Below are 22,034 nucleotides of genomic sequence, written 5' to 3' on the forward strand. Positions count from 1 at the left end.
AGTTCCGTTATTATCCTCCTCTACTTCTGAAGAGATATCAGCATCTGTTTCTGAAGTTTCCGGAGGCCACAGCCAACTCATCTCCACTTCCTCATCTTCATCTGTAGAGGGTGCAGGCTGAGATCTGGTTATTGGCCTACACACATCGGTGGATGTGGATGGGAATTCCTCCTCTGTGCTTATCCTGACTGCCTCAGTGAGAGGTAAAAGGTGATTCCGATGCCAGGTTTTTATTGGCCCAGTGTTTCCTTCTGGCTTGATTTCATACACTGGGAGCCCTGGAAGCTTCCTACACACAACATAAGGCTGTGATCTCCAACGATCAGCCAACTTATGCTTGCCTGGGATGCCTAGATTCCTCAGCAAAACCCGGTCACCTGGTTGAAGATCTTGAACTCTTACTTTCAGGTCAAAGTTTCTCTTGTTCCTGTTGACTCTGGAGTTCGAGGTGGCTTGAGCCTGCTCGTAAGCTATCTTCAGGCTCCTCCGCAGCCTGTCCACATACCCTCTATGGGAGGTCTCTGATGTGTGATCCAAGGAGGAACCAAAAGCCAGGTCCACTGGTAATCGGGCTTCACGGCCGAACATCAATCTGTAAGGTGAATACCCAGTGGTGTCACTTTTGGTACTGTTGTAGGCATGAACCAGTGCAGTAATGTGTTTACTCCAATGGGGTTTCTGTTCTGCAGTCAACGTCCCCAACATATTCAGGAGAGTCCTGTTGAACCTTTCCGGTTGAGGGTCCCCTTGTGGGTGATAAGGAGTAGTCCTGGACTTTTGTATGCCTAGTAGATCCAACAGTCTTTTTATTAATTTGCTCTCAAAGTCCCTTCCTTGGTCCGAATGTATCCGTTGAGGTAAGCCATAATGGACGAAGAACTTTTCCACGAGAGTCTTTGCTACTGTGGTTGCTTGCTGGTCTCTAGTAGGAAATGCTTGGGCATAACGGGTAAAGTGATCTGTTACCACCAAGATGTCCCCCTGCCCACTCAGATCGGATTCCAAACAAAGAAAGTCTATGCAGACCAGGTCCATTGGTCCCTGGCTCTCCAAATGGCCCATTGGGGCAGCCCTCTGGGGCAATGTCTTTCGTTGTATACACCTGAGGCAGGAATGACAGTAACTCTCCACTTCTTTCCTCATGTGAGGCCAGTAGAACCTGTCCCTTACTAGTTGGAAAGTCCTCTCGGCTCCCAAATGACCATGATGATCGTGTAAAGCAATCAGTACCCTCTCTCTGTGCTTTTCCGGCAGGAGCAGCTGCCACTTTGCTTCTGGATCATCAGAGGGGCCCCTTCGGTAGACCACCCCTTGTTGCAACTGCAACCGATCCCATTCTTTCAGTATCAGCCGGGCTTCCTTCTTGGGGCTCTTCTGCAGCACATCAGACTGTTGATGTTCCAATGCCTTCAGCACCAGCCCACACAGTGGATCTTCCTCCTGATCTCTCCTGAGATCCTTTCTGGATAGCTTGGGGAGACCCTCTTGTACAACCTGGGAGACGTTGCAATAGCACCTGGGTACTCCCGCTGAGGATACTCCCACTTCTTCAGCTCTGGCCCCACCTCTCCCGTGTAGACTTGTCCCTTCACAAAGGGCTCTTACCCCCTCTGGAGTAAGTTGAGTCCAGTCTTCTGATGGATTTCGGGGGTCATGAGGCCTTCTTGATAGAGCATCCGCATCTCGATTACCAACCCCTGGTCTGTACTTCAGGCTGAAGGTAAATGCCGAGAGAGCAGCTAGCCACCTGTGACCGGTGGCGTCCAGCTTTGCAGTGGTGAGCAGGTATGTGAGGGGGTTGTTGTCCGTCTTTACCACAAATTCAGCCCCGTAAAGGTAATCCTTCAACTTGTCTACCACTGCCCACTTCAGAGCCAGAAATTCAAGCTTGTGAGTCGGATAGTTTCTTTCGGCAGGAATCAAACTTCTGCTCACATAGGCGATCGGCTGCAGATGCCCTTCATGCTCTTGATAGAGCACTCCTCCCAGTCCGTCACGGCTGGCATCCACATGCAACTCGTATGGTTTGGCAGGGTCTGCATAGGCCAAAACCGGAGCAGTGGTAAGGCTCCACTTCAATTGTCTGAAGGCTTCCTCACATCCTGGAGTCCACTGGTCCTGGATGGACTCTTTCTTCCTTCTGGGCCCTTCTTTTGGCTTCCTTGACTGATCTGGGCTTACACTAACTTCTTCCTGTTTCTTCAGGAGCTCAGTGAGTGGGTGGGCTATTTTAGCGAACCCCTCCACGAACCTTCTGTAGTACGAACAGAAGCCTAAGAATGACCTGAGTTCAGTCACGTTGGTGGGCCTTGGCCAAGAAGTGACAGCTTCTAACTTCTTGGGATCGGTTGCCACTCCCTCTTCAGACACAATGTGTCCCAGGTAATTCACTGAGGGCTGGTAGAACTGGCATTTTTCCATAGAGAGCTTCAGACCTTCATCATGAAGTCTCTTCAGGACCTTCTCCAGGCGTTCTTCGTGCTCTTCCAACGTTCTTCCAAATACTATGATGTCATCCAGGTAAACTAGTACTTCAAGTAGGTTCATGTCACCCACTGTTTTTTCCATCAACCTCTGGAACGTTGCTGGGGCCCCAGACAGGCCTTGCGGCATCCGGTTGAACTCAAAGAATCCGACTGGGGTGATAAAAGCGGTCTTCTCTTTGTCTTCAGGGCACATGGGGATCTGATAATACCCACTCTTTAAGTCCAGCACACTGAACCACTTCGCTCCCGACAGGCTCTGCAGAGCATCCTCTATCCGAGGTGTGGTGTACTGGTCAGGAATGGTCCTCCGGTTCAGGGTCCTGTAATCGATACATAGGCGTAGGGACCCGTTCTTCTTCCTGACCACCACTATTGGGGAGGCATAAGGACTCCTGGACTCCCGGATAATGACAGTCCTCTTGAGTTCAACCAGTTGCTCCCTCAAATCTTCCAGATCTCCCAATGGGATTCGCCTAACCCTTTCACGAAACGGCTTGTCTTCCTCCAGTCGAATTCGGTGGGTGGCACTCTTTGCCAAACCCACATCAAATTCACTTTTTGAGAAAGCTGCCCTCCATCTCAGAAGTTGGGCTTTAGCTCTTTCTCTCCATGCAGGAGTAAGAGGCGTATTCTTTGGGCAGAATTCTTCTACAGAGATTTCTGCTGCTGGTCCTTCCGTCGAACCACATGCTGCGACTGGAGTTGCTGGGCTGACCTGTCCTAACAGTAGTCTGGCTGGCACCCTCACTGGCACAGCTGCTGTGTTGCGGACACTGACTGGAACTTTGCCGTGAGTCCTCTTCAATGCCCTGGTGGGCAATACTTCAGGGATAAGTTCTAACCCCTTTTTTTCTTCCTGGCTTGTATTTTCAAGGACAATGAAAGGACCTGTTTTTTTCCAGCTTAACTTGACGGAGGCTCTCAGGCAGACTACTTCACCCGGCTGGACTAACCTCTTTTCCCTATCCAGGAGCCAGATTTTTCCCACTCCCTCTTCAGGAGCCTCTTCCTCCTGTCTAAGGTCTCGGTATGTCTGGGCCAACATTGGATGTATTTTAGTTGGGAGGGTCCCCTTCTGCAGCACAAGCGGTGCAAGTAGCCTCCTCACCAAGTTAGTGTTCGTCCCAATGATGAGGGAATTTTTGTCAGCCCCTGAGGGACGAGGGCACACTATGGCCAAGGTGTCGAAAGTCTCAGCCTCTCCTGCTGTACTTGGGTCGAAGGTGAGTCTGACCGGCAGGTAACCATCATATGGGAAGTTCTGGGTGCCTAATCCCCATATCTCTAGTTCCTCCAATTTCTGTAACGGCAGGTGCTTGAGATGTCTGTCATAGAAATCCCTGTAGAGCAAGGTTACTTGGGCTCCAGTGTCCAGCAGGGCTTTCGTATAAATCCCCTCTACTTGGATGGGAACAATTGGGGAGGGTCCCACTAGCTTGGGGGGGAAATCCACTGATTGCAGTACCTTTGACCTGCCTGGTGGCTTGTACCTTCGCCTTTGGGGGTCTCTCTCTTTTCCATCCTGGCTTGTTGGTGACCTCAGTGGTCAGGGGTATATGAGTCGGTGTGGAGTTCGCTATTGCAACCGGGCGCCCAGTTGACTCCTTCACTGGGGACCTCTGAAGTTTTCCCCCCAGTTGTTTGGATTTTGTTTCAGTTACTGGGCTTGGGCACACTCGCCTGAGATGTCATACTCCTCCACATTTGAAGCAGACTCTCTGTGTTTGTTTCATAGGATGATTAATGGTAGGAGTCTCTGGAGCCTTGAGTGGCAGGACTTCTTCTGTCTGGGGTTTCACCAGACGAGTCATCATCATGGTCATCATTTCCAGTATTTCTTTCTGGGTCTGGAACAGCTTCTCCAGTTCAGTCTGACCTACGGGTAGGTGGTGAATAGGTGAAAGCCATGATCCCTGTTCAAAGCTTGTTGCCAAAACATTAAGTTCCTGAGTGTCTGAGGGGACACCTATCTGCTGTATTTTAGCACTTGTGGTGCTAGGAGGTTGAAGTTTCCCCTGTTTTTGGTCCCTCTCAATCTCCATTTTATCCGCTTCATTCACTTTCTCAATGAGGACCTCATCCGGAGTTGAGGGATCTTCCAAATACTGCTTCAGTTGTAGCTTGATATAGTCACTCCTCAATCCCGTAGTCACAGATCTCCTAAATTTCCTCTTAACTAGCTCGGCTCCAAAATGCTCTCCATTTCCTTCTTCCTTTGATGTGAACAGCAGGCGGTCCTTGAGCTCAATGACCCGAAATAGGAAGTTCTGAGGAGTCTCTCTACTATCCTGTGTCATATTTATCAGTCGATGAAACAGCTCAGTGGCATCTTCCTCCTCATAATAGCTTTTCAGTATCCTCTTTAGCTGGTTCAAGGTCAATCCACTCTTCCTCTCCAACATGCCCCTAACACTTGAACCTGGGCTGATGGCATGGATTACAGCCTCTCTAATTTCCGATTTCAGATATCCTTTCTGTAGCCCCAACTCTATTTGGTGTAGGAGGCTGGTGTAGGACAGTTTGTCCTTCTGCCCTCTTTCTCCTATCTGGCCGTCAATGTGGAAATCCTTCCGGATGGTTACTTCCCCTGGGTGCGTTTCTTCAGTACCTTCCCAGTGTTGGGCGTTATCTGGCCATCTTTCTGGTCCTCCAAAACGACACGTAACCCATTAATGCGTTCAGCTATCATACTGGAGGTCTCCTGAAACCTCTCCTGTATGTTACAGTATTGTCGCTTCAGGTCAGCCAGCTGTCGTTCTGCCAGTGATTTAACAGCAGCCTCTGCTTTCCTGTCTAAAGGTTCTAACTGCTTTTGACTGGGAGAGCACCCTTCATGTTTGCTGGGGTGTGTCAGGTGGAACTCTGTCTTTTCGGACAATTTTATACTGGCACCGTGGAAGTTTTCAGGGACATCCCGTTCCCACTCTATCAGTGCATAGGTGCAGTCGGTCCCAGGATCGGGTTTCACTGCGACCACGTAAGCCTTTCTGTCCGGGGACAATGCTTGTACCACCTCTTTAATTTGTTTCTTTCCCCAGTCGCTCCCTGGAAGTTCAATGACCACGCTCTCTTCTGAGCGTGTCCCTTCTGCTTTGCACCATTGGACTACTTTGATGGGGTCCATGATAGCGTGAAGGGACGGGCTTGCTTGTAGAGTGACAGGAATCCCGGACGAGCCCCCACGTGTAGCACTGACCCCCGAAGGAGCTGCTGGTTTAATTTGGGCCTGCACTCTACTAATAAACCCCACTAACTTGGCTCAATCCCCTTGGCACAGCTGTGATGCAATGCAATACAATACAATGTAAGACAATACAAAATACCTGTATTATAACCCCAGGATCCACTGACTGCACTTGGAGTGAGAAAAACAGTACGCCACAACAACTGGATACTTAACCAGAGATATATTTTACTGTGAAATATGCAAAGAAGTGATTACAGTAATTGTGCTGTCATCCCAACGTAAGACGACAGCACAATTGATTTAAACATAAGCTATTTGAAAACAGTATACATAAACATTTTATACCTGGGAGCTCCCCCTACTTTATTAGCTATGCGTGAGATCTCACTTAAAGTACTTGGTCTTGGATCTTCTTTTCTTCGCTAGCTAAAGTGATTTGTAATCCACAGTTTTGATGAGTCAAATTGAAGTAAAAATGCTCCTGGTGTAACTGCAACAACTATTTTAAAATCGCTTGAAATGTCAAATTAGATAGGCCTCAAGCCTTCTCAGTTTCAGTTCCTCTGTGGAACTATAAATCCCAGTGAGGCCTGTATATGAGTCTAACTGCGTGTAAACTTAGCAAACTGTGGGTCGTGACCCGCTCACCCACTGGATCGGAGCTCCGGGTAGTAACTTTTGTTCAGGGTCCTGTGACTGCAACTTGCTTCTCTGTCAGCTCTGTTCAGCTCCGCTGGATGGATCCGGTTCTCTGATGCTCGGATGAGTGTCTCTCGGTCTCTGCAATCCGGCCACTGTCCTCTAGCTCTCCGAGCTCAGCCTTCCCTCCCCAGCAGCTCGGCATCCGCATCCAGAAGGCTTTTGTTTACACTCCTGTCTCCCCCCGTCTCCAAGGCAACCAAAAACCTCAACCAAAACATCTCTCTGCATTACCAGTATTTGGGTCTCTCCTCGTCTCCAAGGCAACCAAAATACTAAACAAAACATCTCTCTGCATTACCAGTATTTGGTCACTAGATGGCTCCAAATACTTAAACATAGCAATGTCCATAGACGTTGTATTAAAGTATGCAAACACACATCAATATACAAGAATGTCAGCGCTACATATATATATACAGTGCAGTCAGTGTACAGTATATAATACAGTGTGTTGAAGTGGTTAAGGGGAACCCTAATGACAGAATATATAAGTAACAAAATGGCATGGGTTCCCCGCCCAGTTCATACCAGGCCCTTTACGTCTGGTATAGATTTTAAGGGGAACTCCACGCCAAAATGCATAAAAAAAAAAAAACAGCGAGGAGTCCCCCCAAAATACATACCAGGCCCTCTAGGTCTGGCATAGATTTTAAAGGGGGAACTCCATGCACGTTTTTTTTTTTAAATTGGCGTGGGGTCCTCCCCAAAATCCATACCAGACCCTTATCCGGGCAAGCTCTTTAAGAAGGGGGCCCCCATATCCTGGCCCCCTCATATGTGAATGGGTATCGGGTACATTGTTCCCCTACCCATTCACCAAAAAAAGTGTCAAAAAGTAAAAACGAGGCCCTATTCTCAATCAACATGGGGACAAGGTGCTTTGGGGTGGACCCCAAAGCACCCTCCCCATGTTGAGGGCATGTGGCCTGCTATGGTTCAGGAGGGGGGGTGCTCGCTCCCCCCCTATCCTGTCCTCCAGGCTGCAGGCTCGGATAAGGGTCTGGTGTGGATTTTGAGGGGGGCCCCACACCAACTTTTTTTAACTTTTCAGTGGCGTTTGCGTTAAAATCCATACCAGACTAAAAGGGTCTTTAGAAATATAATTTTGCTGCGGCACTGTAAAACACATCACAGAGATGCACAACTTTACAGGCAGACTAAGGGGACCCACCAGGCACGATATTTAAAGGAATATTACATTTTTATTGTTTCACTTTGAGCATTATTAAAATCATTGCTCCTGAAAAAACGCTTGTTTTCTAACCTTTGCGGCCCTTAAAGGGGTGCGCTAAATTTCATATGAAAATTCGATTTTTTTATTTTACTCATTATTATCCTCCTTGTCAAGTGCTCAGGTGTAAAATATGATGACACGTGCCGTATATTCCCTTGATGCCATCTTGCATATCTGCTGGTCAGCTTCTTGTTGAGACATGACAAGCCATTTTCCATGTTTATTGGCACTACAGTCAGCATTAGATTGTCATGCCAGCAGAGTTTCCAATTACTGCCTGCAGTTTACAAACAGAGAAGCAATGTAGCACACCCGAAGCTAGTCTCATTAGTGCACCTATATGACAGTCATTAGGGTTGCCGTGCAGCATTCTAATGTATCTATACCAACCCTACTAATACACAGCTGCTTCATAGCCCTGCAACATCTTTTATTAGTAGCCTATTAGTGTTCTGTGACTGAGCTCTGCCTAAGGCAGTCCCCAGTACCTGGATATATGTCAGCAGATAATCAGATTTATTGTGTAAGACAGTGCAAAGAGCAATGAGGACGTGCAAACTGGTGTTCCGAATAAAGACCAATCATATTACCACAGTCACCTAAGTTAAAGGTGCTCATGTACTTCCCAAGGCGGTCAGACTTGTATGCTATATCCAACCGGCCTAAGGGCACCACCATTGCCTGGTGGGTCTGTGAAAAGAAGTATCGTAGTTTATAACAATGTACAATAGAGGGGGTAAAAAAGACCAGAGCCATTGTATCATAGGTAAAAAAAAGCAGTGGTCGGCTGTTCTCCCAGATAACATTTGGCTAGAAGGGTTGGGGCATTCCATATACATAAAGATGTCTATCGACGATGAGCTGGGTGTCTGTCATCTCATATCTATGTGTGGGTGTATCCTGCCAACTATGCCAAGTATGTGGGTGGGGCCTACTTGCCCTGCACACGGTGAACTAGGAGCGTGGAGCTCGCTCATCAATGTCAGGGACTAGGTGAAGCCTGTGACATACCTCCCAACATTTAATAAATCCAATGCGGGACATCTTGTTGAGCGGGGGGGGGATCAAAGTTGTTGAGCGGGGGGGGAAGGGATCAGAGATGTTGAGCGGGGGGGGGCGGGGATCAGAGTTGTTGACTGGGGGGGTTTCTCCTACCTCTGTTCCGAATCCCCGCCAGCGCCATCCACCTGCTGCATCCCCTTCCACCTGCACCACCATCATCCACCATGGTCCGTATTTCCCGCACTGTGATTGGGCGTATAGCGGTCATGTGTGGAGGCGGGACTTCTAGACGTTCGCAGACAGGCCAGCCCCACGACGCACATGACGCCAATACGCCCAATCCCAGGCCAGGCACCGGACACCAAACATGGCGGGGGAAATCGAAAAAAGAAGAAGGAACGTAGCCCCCCGTAATGTCGCGCCCGGGGCCCTGTTTTCCGGGAATCTAGTCTAGTCCGCGGGACCCCGGGACACACTTAGAATTCCGGGAGGATCCTATGGAATCCGGGACGGTTGGGGGGTATGCTGTGATCATGTGAAAAATCTACTATTAAGGCAGTTCCCCCGACTTTGAGATGAGCCTTCACTGTGTGCAGTAATTAAAGTGCAGAGTTCCTCTGAAAAGCGACTATGTCACTACCCACTGTAACTTGTATGTTGAATTAGGAGAGATGTGCTGAGCCAGCACCCACTCCACCAGTTCAGCTTTCCTAACTCCCAGTAACAGAATGGGGTTCCACTGAGCACATCATAGGGACCTCATGCATGCTCATTAACGCCTTCCTTCCAGTACCTTGTGACCAAGCCATAGATCTCCATAACGTGGGTTCGGATCCAGTTGCTATCATATACCAACTGCTAGGAACGGAGCCAGACATCAACCCCTTCCCTACCAGAGGACCTGTCATTTATACAAGGTACCACAATTAATGACTGCTTGCTTGGTATCTTGAACGTGCTTGTTTAATCTAAAGCCTCGTACACCCGATCAGTCCATCTGATGAGAACGGTCTGAAGGACCGTTGTCATCGGTTAACCGATAAAGCTGACTTATGGTCCGTCGCGCCTACACACCATCGGTTAAAAAAACGATCGTTTCTAAACGCGGTGACGTAAAACACAAAGACGTGCTGAAAAAAACGAAGTTTAATGCTTCCAAGCATGCGTCGACTTGATTCTGCGCATGCGTGGATTTTTAACCGATGGTTGTGCCTACTAACAAACGGTTTTGACCTATCGGTTTTGACCTATCGGTTAGGAATCCATTGGTTAAATTTAAAACAAGTTGGCTTTATTTTTAACCGATGGTTAAATAACCTATGGGGCCCACACACGATCGGTTTTGACCGATGAAAGCGGTCCATCAGACCGTTGTCCTCTGGTTAACCTATCGTGTGTACGAGGCCTTAGCAACAATGTTTACCTGCCTTGCCGAGTTAACCAGTTCATAACAATGTTATTTCAAACCCCTAATCGGCGAAAAGGATGACAGAGCTCTGTGAATGTAAACAATACAGAGCTCAGTCCGGTCAGCTGGGTGGTGGCAGTTTTTGTTTCCCTGCCAAGCAGGGGGAAAAAAACGACACATCCCTTAGTCCTGGTTCACATTGATGCTACTTTGAAATCGTGCTACTTCACTTGAAGTAGCGCAATTTCAAAGTAGCAAGGTCAGCGCGATTTCAGCTGCTACTTGATAGACATCTGTGTGGCTTCATACACAGATGTCTATTAAAATCGCACCTGAAATCAGCAAAAGTAGTGCAGGAACTACTTTTGCAAATCGGTGCAGCACCACAAAATCGGTGTTGCACCGATTGGAACAGTGCCACTGCCTCCAATAGGCTGCGACTTATCATGTGATTTGATCTCTCAAATCGCATGACAAATCGCTCCAATGTGAACCTAGACTTAGTGAAAACAGCACACAGTGAGCGCACCAAGCACTGTTAGGCACAAATGTAACCCTTGATTGCCCTAGATGTTAACCCCTTTCCAGCCAGTGTCATTATTACAGTGATAGTGTACATTTTTACAACTAATCATTGTAATAGTGTCACCGGTTCCCACAAAGTCTCAAAAGTGTCAGTTAGTGTCAGATTTCCATCATACTATCACAGTTCTGCTATAAGTCGCTGATCACAGCCTTTACTTTAAAAAAAAAAAAAAAAAAATCAAGTATGTACTGTATACTGTATCATAGTTTGTAGACACTTTGGGGGTTATTTACGAAAGGCAAATCCACTGTGCACTACAAGTGAAAACTACAAGTGCAAAGTGCACTTGAAATTGCACTGAAAGTGAACTTGGAAGTGCAGTCGCTGTAGATCTGAGGTATAGGGGATATGAAATGAGGGGAAGCTCTGCTGATTTTATCATCCAATCATGTGCAGGTTAAAATGCTGGTTTTCATTTTCCTTGCATGTCCCCCTTAGATCTACAGCCACTGCACTTCCAAGTGCACTTTCAGTGCAATTTGGATTTGGATCTCTCTCTCTCTCTCTCTCTCTCTCTCTCTCTCTCTCTCTCTCTCTCTCTCTCTCTCTCTATCTATCTATCTATCTATCTATATATATATATATATATATATATATATATATATATACAGTACAGACCAAAAGTTGGAATTATACATAACAAAAAAGTGTGAAACAACTGAAAATATATTTCATATTCTAGGTTCTTCAAAGTAGCCACATTTTGCTTTGATTACTGCTTGGCACACTCTTGGCATTCTCTTGATGAGCTTCAAGAGGTAGTCACCTGGCGCAGCACCCCATCACTCTCCTTCTTGGTCAAATAGCCCTTACACAGCTTGGAGGTGTGTTTGGGGTCATTGTCCTGTTGAAAAATAAATGATGGTCCAACTAAACGCAAACCGGATGGAATAGCATGCCGCTGCAAGATGCTGTGGTAGCCATGCTGGTTCAGTATGCTTTCAGTTTTGAATAAATCCCCAACAGTGTCACCAGCAAAGCACCCCCACACCATCACACCTCCTCCTCCATGCTTCACGGTGGGAACCAGACATGTAGAGTCCATCCGTTCACCTTTTCTGCGTCGCACAAAGACACGGGGGTTGGAACCAAAGATCTGAAGTTTGGACTCATCAGACCAAAGCACAGATTCCGACTGGTCTAATGTCCATTCCTTGTGTTCTTTAGCCCAAACAAGTCTCTTCTGCTTGTTGCCTTTCTTTAGCAGTGGTTTCCTAGCAGATAATCTACCACGAAGGCCTGATTCACACAGTCTCCTCTTAACAGTTCTAGAGATGTGTCTGCTGCAAAAGGTGGCTACTTTGAAGAATTGAATTGAATTTTAGAATATGAAATATATTTTCAGTCGTTTCACACTTTTTTGTTATGTATAATTCCACATGTGTTAATTCATAGTTTTGATGCCTTCAGTGTGAATCTACAATTTTCATAGTCATGAAAATAAAGAAAACTCTTTGAATGAGAAGGTGTGTCCAAACTTTTGGTCTGTACTGTATATATATATATATATATATATATATATATATATATATATATATATGTGATAAGGCCGAGCAGCGGCCTGTGTTTATGGGAGGAGCCCGGGGGGCCTATATAATCTCCTCGCCTCCCTCCGGGCTCCGTCGGCTTCCTGTCTCAGCACGAGACTTCTGGCGCACTTCGTTCGCGTCATTCGTCGCATCCGCTCCATCCGAGCCACCTGGGCCATCCGAGATACCTGCACCATCCGAGCCACCTGCGCCATCCGCGCCATCAGCGTCATCCGAGCCAGCCACAGACACCGAGGCATCCCTCGGTTCGCCCCCGCCCGACCGCGACAAGGTAGGCCTGCTCCCCCAGCACCCGAACCCCTCCCGCACCGGGGGCTCGCCAGCCATTTCAGCCCCACCGCATCTACAGCCCGCACGGCGGCTGCAGCCAGACATTTCAACATGTCGCCCCACGTCCTGCTCACCCCTCCTTGTGTTACTACTGACTCTCCTTTGACCCTCATTTCTGTCACTCTGTCAGCTTGTCACAAATGTATGTTTGCCTTGCCAAGTACAGTAACAACACCATGCACATTCCACTTTCTTCATGTTACCCACATTTTAAACATGTACAATTGTGATCCAACTAGCTTACTGATCAATGCATGCATCCAACCATGACAGGTTTCATCAGGCATACATATTGAGAGTAAGCACATAGGTATTTTTCATTGTCCAGTTATATGTCAGCCTTGCTACACTTGTATGGCTCCATGTTATAACTACAGCAGGGCCCTCCACGGCACGCATTATTTATTGTTTTCCACAATCATGTCTCTCAGGTGGTCGAGTTTAAACAATCACCACATGCCAAATATGCACACATGGTTCACGGACACGCAACACTAGCTTCCATACCACATGTATTCACGTTGTTTATCTGAAAAATTTCCTTCTCCCTTTTCTTATTATTTTTTTTTATTTATCAAGCTGTTATGTCATGGTTTTGTTTTTTGTTTTTTGTTGTTGTTGTTCTCTTGTCCACTTCACACACGCACTTCAGCACAGCAAACCAAACTTGTAGCTTTTCTGATTCCCCGCAGTTACAGCTGAATCACTCATCCCCAAACCCTACCTGCGCAGGGACGCATGTCTCTATCCCACATAGGAAACCCACGTGACTCATTCCTCCGGTTGGTTTACAGCTTACTGCACACCTCTCGTGGCACGGCAATGCATGAGGCACGCATGCCGTCATTTGTTGTGCCGTGCGTCATGCTTAACATAGACTTATTCTTTCCCACTTTGCTTCAGAGCAATTCCAGACACACCCCACTTGCCTTCAAGGCATACCTCCACACAGCCTGCGCTCCTCTCACGTCACACCGGCACGCACACCACCCTCGCTCAGTAGCGCCCTCACTCCCAGCTCACGCTCCACAGCCCGCCAGTCGCTGACCACACGACAACGCACTGTCACGCCTCTCTCATGGCACGTTCCCTCACTTACCCACCAGCACTACATCTTGGGTGTACACAAGCACCTTCTCAGCTGCAGCTTCACCCCATTCCATACATGGCCAAATCCACCGTGGCCCCCTTTCAGTACATGATCCAGAGCCCGGTTGTCAGTCACAATCACAGTGCACCGGTTCATGCCTCTGTCATGGGTCATTTCAGCCACTCGCCCTACCACAAACACGCCCCAGCAAGACCACACACATCCTCACACACATTCCGGACCCAAACAGGCCCCTCTCTTCTTAGCCCCATTTCAGCACATGCTCCAGAGTTTCGCATCTCTGCCATGGGAATTTCTGTCACTCATTTACTTGACACAAGTCCAGATCTCAACCCCTGCACGTTCCAGCTGGCAGGCTCGCCTCGAACGTTCCCCAACAGTGTCACCCTCATTTCGGCACATGCTCCAGAGCCCCGCGTTGTCAGCCACACCCGCAACGCACCGCTTCAGGCCTCTGTCATGGGACATTTCGGCCACCAAGCCATCGCCGCCTCACCCCCTTCGTCGGTCGCTTACAACATTCGAGCTTGGCTAGCCCCCGTCCTTATGTATTATCATTTCTCCACAGGTCAGTCAAGCTCGCCAGCTTCCCCTGCACACCAGGTTCAGTAATTCTACAGGTAAAAAAAAAAAAAAAAGGTGGATCCCCCATCCCCGGCACGACACGGAAACAACCCGTTTTATCTCACCCCTGCAGGTTCCTGCTCGTCCCACCTCGACCTCCTAGACAAGACTCCGTACCCAGGGCACGATTTACCCTGAGTCATGTCTCAGGACGGCAGCGAAGACCTTTTTGCCCCTTCCTCACCGCCCCCCGCTTCAGAGAGCGGCAGCGCACGCTCCTTCAGGGGATGGACCATCCCCAAGTTAACAGCGGAGTTGAGGCGCAAGCATGTGCCCTTTCCGTCCACAGCCAGGAAGGCAGAACTCTTCAGGCTCCTGTTCCCACCTCCTGCTTCAAACAACTCCCTGCCAGCCTCACCCGGACCGAGCACCCAGCGAACCTCATTACACTCCATATCCACCGCCGTGTCCCAACTCCACAACATGGTCGCGACACTATCCACCACAATTACAGATGTACAGGCGAGAATGATGCTTCTGGAGGCTCGCCCTCCTACAGCTTCCCCCGATCCACCTACGCTCACCCCGTCTACAGTGCAACCGCTAATACCTCCCCCGCTTACACCCGCAGGCAAGTGCTCCGTAGTCCTCCCAGCCCACTTGGTACCTGCCAACATCAGGAAGGACATCCTGGACGGCAAGGACATCAACCTAGCCTCCCTCCTCATCTCAGTACACGACCTAGCCGAGAACAAGGCCTACGCCTGGGGAGACGTCTCAGTGGTCCTCAAGGCCAAAGACCCAAGGCTTAACCGTAAACTATCGGTCCCGGAATTCGCCTTGGCCTTTGGCATGCTCAGAGACGTCCTATGCTCCGCCTCCCCCAGTAGGAGGGAAGAGCTGGACCTTTATCTCCACACCATAGTGGATCTGGGCTACAAGTACGGAGGGTTTTCATTCTATGACTACCACCGCTCCTTCTCAGCCAAAGCAGCGGCCAGGCTGCTGCAGTTCCAGACAGCTACAGATTGGAGTCTCATGGACACTGAGCTGTTCTGCCGTCACTTTGCTGGCCTGCGCTCACCATTATGCGCTGTTTGCCAGTCCTCCACTCACACCGCCACCTGGTGCGCCAACACCACCAACACCACCACCAACACTCGCCCGTTCGAACTCCCCTCGACCTCGAGGGCAGCTCCGGGCCTGCCGGCCACCCAGCAGACGTCCCAGGCCGACAAGTTTGGGCGCCCAGTACAGACGCTAGGCGGCGCGGCCATCTGCAATAATTTTAACCATGGCTCCTGCAACTTCAGCCAATGCCGTCTGCTCCATGTCTGCCTTACGTGCCATAGAGCGCACCCCAGGACCCTATGCCTAGTCAAGCAACAAAAGAAGACCTGACTAGGCCGCATAAACATCCCCTGGCTGGAGCTCTACCTCACCTCCCACCCCACCCCCTCCCTCACCACCTTCCTCGTCCAAGGCTTCACAGAAGGGTTCCACACAGGCCTCATTTCACTGCCCCACACAACGCACGAATGTAGAAACCTGCGCTCAGCCGCCACAGACAAGCAGGCCATAGACCAGCTCTTACAGACAGAGCTAGAGCGAGGCTTCATCATAGGCCCCTTCACCACACCCCCCTTCAGCACCTGGAGAGTCAGCCCTATTGGGCTTGTCAAGGGCAAGTTTTCAAATAAAACACGTTTAGTTTACGATCTGTCTGCGCCTCATTCTTCCCCCACCCCCAGCCTGAACTCCTTGATCGCCTCGGAGGAGTTCTCCCTAAAATATGCGTCTGTAGACATGGCAATCCAAGCCATAATTAAAACCGGCACGGGCACCTGGCTCTCCAAGGCCGACATCTCAGACGCCTTTAAACTCCTGCCTATCCACCCGTCCCTCTGGTGTTGGCATGGCATGAAATGGAGAGTCATACTACTTCGCCACCAAGCTGACGTTTGGCTCCAAGTCTAGTTCCTGGCTCTTCGACACCTTCGCACAGACTCTCACCTGGATTCTCGTGCACCAAGCCCAGTGTCAAGAAGTCATCCACTACTTGGATGACTTTTTGCTAATTGAACAACCCGACACGCCTCCAGGAGACCTCCAAAAGTTGAGACTTGTCTTCAAAAATCTCAACGTCCCCCTCGCAGAACACAAAGTAGAAGGCCCAGCACACTCCATTACCTTCCTCGGAGTTAATCTGGATACCACCTCCATGCAAGCCAGCCTCCCCCCCGACAAACTGACCCGCATCAGGGCAGTCCTCCATAGTTTCACCCAAACGCAGGGCTGCACCAGGAAGCAGCTGCAGTCCCTCCTGGGAATGCTAAACTTTGCAGTAAGGATCATCCCTCAGGGCCGATCCTTCGTGTCACGCCTTCTGGTCTTCCTTTCCCATGCACAGGACCCTGATCAGATTCTCAGGTTGGATACCGCAGCCTTAGCGGACCTCTCGATGTGGGAAGAATTTCTCACCAACTGGAACGGTATATCAATGTTTATACCGTCAGTGTCACCCCTTTCCCCACAAGTAGTGACCGACGCCGCAGCCTCCACAGGTTTTGCAGCTATTTTTGGCCACCACTGGTTCGCAGGGCCGTGGCCGCCAGAAATACTAGCGATCCCGGGCTTCACCCAGACGTCCTCCTTGTTCGAGTTGTACCCAACCGTAGCAGCCGCCCAACTCTGGGGCCACAGCTGGGCTGGACAAACTGTTACCTTCACCACCGACAACCAGGCCACAGCCGACATTATCAACAAGGGCAGGTCCAGGTCTCTTGTTATAATGTCCTTCCTACGTCGGCTAGTGCAACTGTCCTTACTACACCAATTCAATGTGCATTGTTCCTTCCTCCCCGGCAAGTGTAATCTCGCCGCAGACGCCTTGTCCCGCTTTAATTATGCCTCTTTTTTCCAGCAGAAACCCGCAGCCGATCCATCTTCAGCCCCTATCCCTCCTTGGTCTCAACTGACCCTGGACTGACACAGCACCTACAGCAAGCTACCCAGCTGATCAACCAGTCTCTCTCCCGCAATACCCTCAAAGCCTATCACACGGCTTGGGACACCTTTACCAAGTTCTTGACGCGCCACTCCGCTAACACCACCCCGAGTGTCAAGCACGTACTGGCCTTCATCTCCTACTGTCACACTTGCCAGTCCCTTTCGTACAACACCATCCGTCTCTACCTGGCGGGCGTCCAGCACTTTCTGGCCTCACAAGATCCGGCGAAGCCTTCGCTGTTTACGTCCCACGCAGTCAAAGCTGCCCTACGCGCAGTCCAGAAGCAACAACCAGTCGTCAACGCCAAACGCCTGCCCATTACCAGCACCATATTTAGAGACCTGTCCGCCATCCTCGCCACATCCCCGTTTGGCCTCCTGCCTAGCTTGGTCATTCAAGCGGCCATCTACCTAGCGTATTACGGTTTCCTCCGACCCAGCGAGTTTGCCTTCAACAGCCCTGCCGGCCAAGTCCTGCGCAGACAACACTTGGTCCGCCATTAAGACCGCTTCACGCTTCACCTCACTACCACCAAAACACAGCAGTCAGGCCCGGGCTTAGACATCGCCATTTACAAGACGGGTAACGCCTGGTGCCCAGTGACCGTGTTGGACCGCCTACTCTTACTTTTGCCAGCCCAATCAGACTCCGCTCCTCTACTCCCTTTTCCGGACAAACCTCTGAACACCAGCCAGTTCATTAAACACGTGAGGATCCTCCTTCGGACTCTGCACCTCAATCCTACCCAGTATTCGGGCCACTCCTTTCGTATCGGAGCAGCCTCAACCGCCTCGCGACACGGGGTCCCCGACCATATCATTAAGAAACTAGGCAGGTGGAAGTCTGCCTGCTTCGCTAGGTACATTCCTGACCCTCAGGCGGAGATGGCACAAGCCTTCGCCAAACTTGCTCACTAATGTTCTGACTCAATAAAACTATAACCCTACCTGAATGTTTTGCCCCCTTATTCTGGCGTACCGTCCATTAGGGCCAGCGCACACTTCAGGTCCATTGTATGTTGTGAGTCCTAGTCAGTCTGTGTCCATGTCCGTGTCGGCCGTAGGGCTCCAACCATAAGTGATAAGGCCGAGCAGCGGCCTGTGTTTATGGGAGGAGCCCGGGGGGCCTATATAATCTCCTCGCCTCCCTCCGGGCTCCGTCGGCTTCCTGTCTCAGCACGAGACTTCCGGCGCACTTCGCCCACCCCCCCATCCCATTTCACAGGAATTCCCAGGTTCATTCCTCTCCACAACATCTATCATTTAACAGGGTATGCCCCCTTATTCTGGCGTACCGTCCATTAGGGCCAGCGCACACTTCAGGTCCATTGTATGTTGTGAGTCCTAGTCAGTCTGTGTCCATGTCCGTGTCGGCCGTAGGGCTCCAACCATAAATATATATTTATGGTCGTTACCCTCTGAGAGAGAGATGTGGATCACATAAACACGCGACAAGACTTACAACATAAATAGACCTGAAGTGTGGCTTGGTGGTCTGGTCAGTATGCCAAAAAAAGGGGGCATACCCAAGGTAAGTAATGGGTAGTTAATTGAAGAAGGATATGCTAAGAAGTGCCCTGAAAAAGGGAAGGGCGGGAGGGTGTCGAATGCGATTGAATGCGCAGACTCACGGACATGAGGTGAGCTGGAAAGAGTCGGCCCAGTGACGTGTAGTACCGCACACTGAACCGACAAAGAGCATGTGTGAGTGGGCTGCTTAAATACCCTCCGGGCTCCTCCCATAAACTCAGGCCACCATACTGGCCTTCTTATTTATGGTCGTTACCCTCTGAGAGAGAGATGTGGATCACATAAACACGCGACAAGACTTACAACATAAATAGACCTGAAGTGTGGCTTGGTGGTCTGGTCAGTATGCCAAAAAAAGGGGGCAAAAGACTCAGATAGGGAAATAGTTTATATTGATTTCTTGTATTTATTTAGCCAGCTTGGTAAAGGCCATTCCTTCATGAGGATTTGGGATGTATGTGGCAAAACAAGGAGACTTCCATCAGCCTGGTATCTTGATTACGTAGTCTGGTACTCCCTGTTGGGAGGCAACTGAGGCTGCTCCAAAGAATGTCCAGAGAACTGACTGGGGTTTGAAGCCCAAGTTACTTAGGAGGATTCTGACATGCTTGACACACTGGCTGACACTCAGGGAGCTGGTTTAGAAAGGGTAGCAACGAGCTACCATCAGATTGGCTGGGTAGATGGAGCAGTAGTGGGTCGAGCACTGTCACTGGGCATCAGGCGTTGTCAGTCTGAAACAGGTTGATGTCAACCCCAGGGGCTGGTTTGTTGCGTTTGCAGACTGTGAGAGTGTAGTGGTTCGAAAGCGAGTCGGGTGGCGTCGGAGCAGTGTGTGACTGCCGGAGCCGCTGACTAAATTCACTAGGTTGTAGGGAACCGTAGAAGGCCTGGTAGATGGCTGTTTGGGTGACTAGTAAGGATTTTAGACATGTCCCTAAAGAGGGGACTCTTGAAAGGTAGGCGCTTGCCACTGACTACAGGTTGGTGCTTCTGTATGCCCCGTAGGAGGGACTTGACTGCATGGGCTCGAGAATACTGACGATTTACTGGGGTCCTGTAGGGACAGGAAATGCTGGATGCCATCTAGATATGGCGTGATAGTATTGAGAAATGGTCAGCTGCATGTGGCAATACGATATGAAGGCTAGGATGTGTCCAACTGCTGCTTCGGGGCAAGGGGCCAAAAATTTGCGATTAGTGTTCCAAGCAGTGCGATAGGCCTTCAGTGTGTTGCGTGCCAAGGAGCAATGTCCATGGTGGGACAGGGATAGTTGTTGGGTCGGCTCCAGGCTCTTGCTGGAAAAAACATCCATTCCAAGGTTGGAATAGGAAAGCGCATCAGCTGCTTTTTGCATTTGCCTGAAAAAAGGTCTACATAAGATATTAACTGGTGACGGAGTGACAGCTGCGCGAGCCTGCGCAGGAAGTGATGGGGAGTGACTTAGATCTACCTTAATTGATGATGTCGGCTGTGGCCTGATTGTCTGTGGTGAAGAACAGTGTTTGTCCTGTTCAAGTGTGGTCCCAGATCTGGGCAGCTGCCACGATGGGGTGCAGCACGAGGTGTGATGAAGACTGGGTGAAAAAATGTAAGAGAATTTCTGAGGGCCAAGTTTTGGAGAACCAGTGGCGGCCTAAAAATGGCTGCAAAAGCCTTTGGTGGCTCGGCTGACACTGCCAGGATGAAGATTGAAATGCTGTTCTATCAGGTGGGGAAGTTGTCCCACATAGCTAAGTCTGCTACTGATGCTTGGTCTAGTTTGAGAACTTGGACTGGATCTTGCATTGGTGTGAGAAAATGAAGACAATACACAGGTGCTCAACAAGACGATATACATGCACTCGCAGGCCAACGTGCACTCGCTGGTGCTGGATGAAAACCTGAACCAACCGCAGGGAAAAAACACAGAGAAAAGATGAGCGGCCCGCGCGCCACTGAAGACGAACGACACTGTGTGTCTGATCGTTTGTCACTGAGGTGTGTTTGCAAGTTTAGTTTGTATTCGGGTTTTGTGTGGTTGCAAGGGTGTCAGTGAGTGTCAGGTTGCTGGGACGATATTGTGTGGTTGCAGGGGCCTTGAGTATGAAGGTTTGTTTTGAGACGGCATTGCGTGGTTGCAAGGGTCTCAGTCTGGTTTGCTGAGATGATATTGCGTGGTTGCAAGGGTCTTAGTCTGGTTTGCTGAGACGATATTGCGTGGTTGCAAAAGGTCTCGATGAGTGTGGCGCTGCTGAGACGGTATTGCATTTGCAAGGGTCTGAACTACGGTGTGAGGCTGCTGAGACGGTATTGCATGGTTGCAAGGGTCTCGATGAGTGTGGGGCTGCTGAGACGGTATTGCGTTTGCAAGGGTCTCAACAATGGTGTGAGGCTGCTGAGACGGTATTGCGTGGTTGCAAGAGTCTTGATGAGTGTGGGGCTGCTGAGACGGTAGGTATTGCATTTGCAAGGGTCTGAACTATGGTGTGAGGCTGCTGAGACGGTATTGCGTGGTTGCAAGGGTCTCGATGAGTGTGGGGCTGCTGAGACGGTATTGCGTTCGCAAGGGTCTCAACAATGGTGTGAGGCTGCTGAGACGATATTGCGTGGTTGCAAGGGTCTCAGTCTGGTTTGCTGAGACGATATTGCGTGGTTGCAAAAGGTCTCGATGAGTGTGGCGCTGCTGAGACGGTATTGCATTTGCAAGGGTCTGAACTACGGTGTGAGGCTGCTGAGACGGTATTGCGTGGTTGCAAGGGTCTCGATGAGTGTGGGGCTGCTGAGACGGTATTGCGTTTGCAAGGGTCTCAACAATGGTGTGAGGCTGCTGAGAGGGTATTGCGTGGTTGCAAGAGTCTTGATGAGTGTGGGGCTGCTGAGACGGTATTGCATTTGCAAGGGTCTGAACTTTGGTGTGAGGCTGCTGAGACGGTATTGCGTGGTTGCAAGGGTCTCGATGAGTGTGGGGCTGCTGAGACGGTATTGCGTTTGCAAGGGTCTCAACAATGGTGTGAGGCTGCTGAGACGGTATTGCGTGGTTGCAAGGGTCTTGATGAGTGTAGGGCTGCTGAGATGGTATTGCGTTTGCATGGGTCTCAACAATGGTGTGAGGCTACTGAGATGGTATTGCGTGGTTGCAATAGTCTTGATGAGTGTATGGCTGCTGAGACGGTATTGCGTTTGCAAGGGTCTCAACAATGGTGTGAGGCTGCTGAGACGATTTTGCATGGTTGCAATGGCCTCAACAGGTGTCAGGTTGCTGGGCCGAGATTGTGTGGTGACAATTTTTCTTTTTTTTCTGCACTTTTTATATTTCTTTTTGCTTTTTTTTTTTTTTTTTTGCGTTTTGTAA

The sequence above is a fragment of the Rana temporaria genome, chromosome 3 (genome assembly GCF_905171775.1).
Source record: "Rana temporaria chromosome 3, aRanTem1.1, whole genome shotgun sequence".
Lineage (NCBI taxonomy): Eukaryota > Metazoa > Chordata > Amphibia > Anura > Ranidae > Rana > Rana temporaria.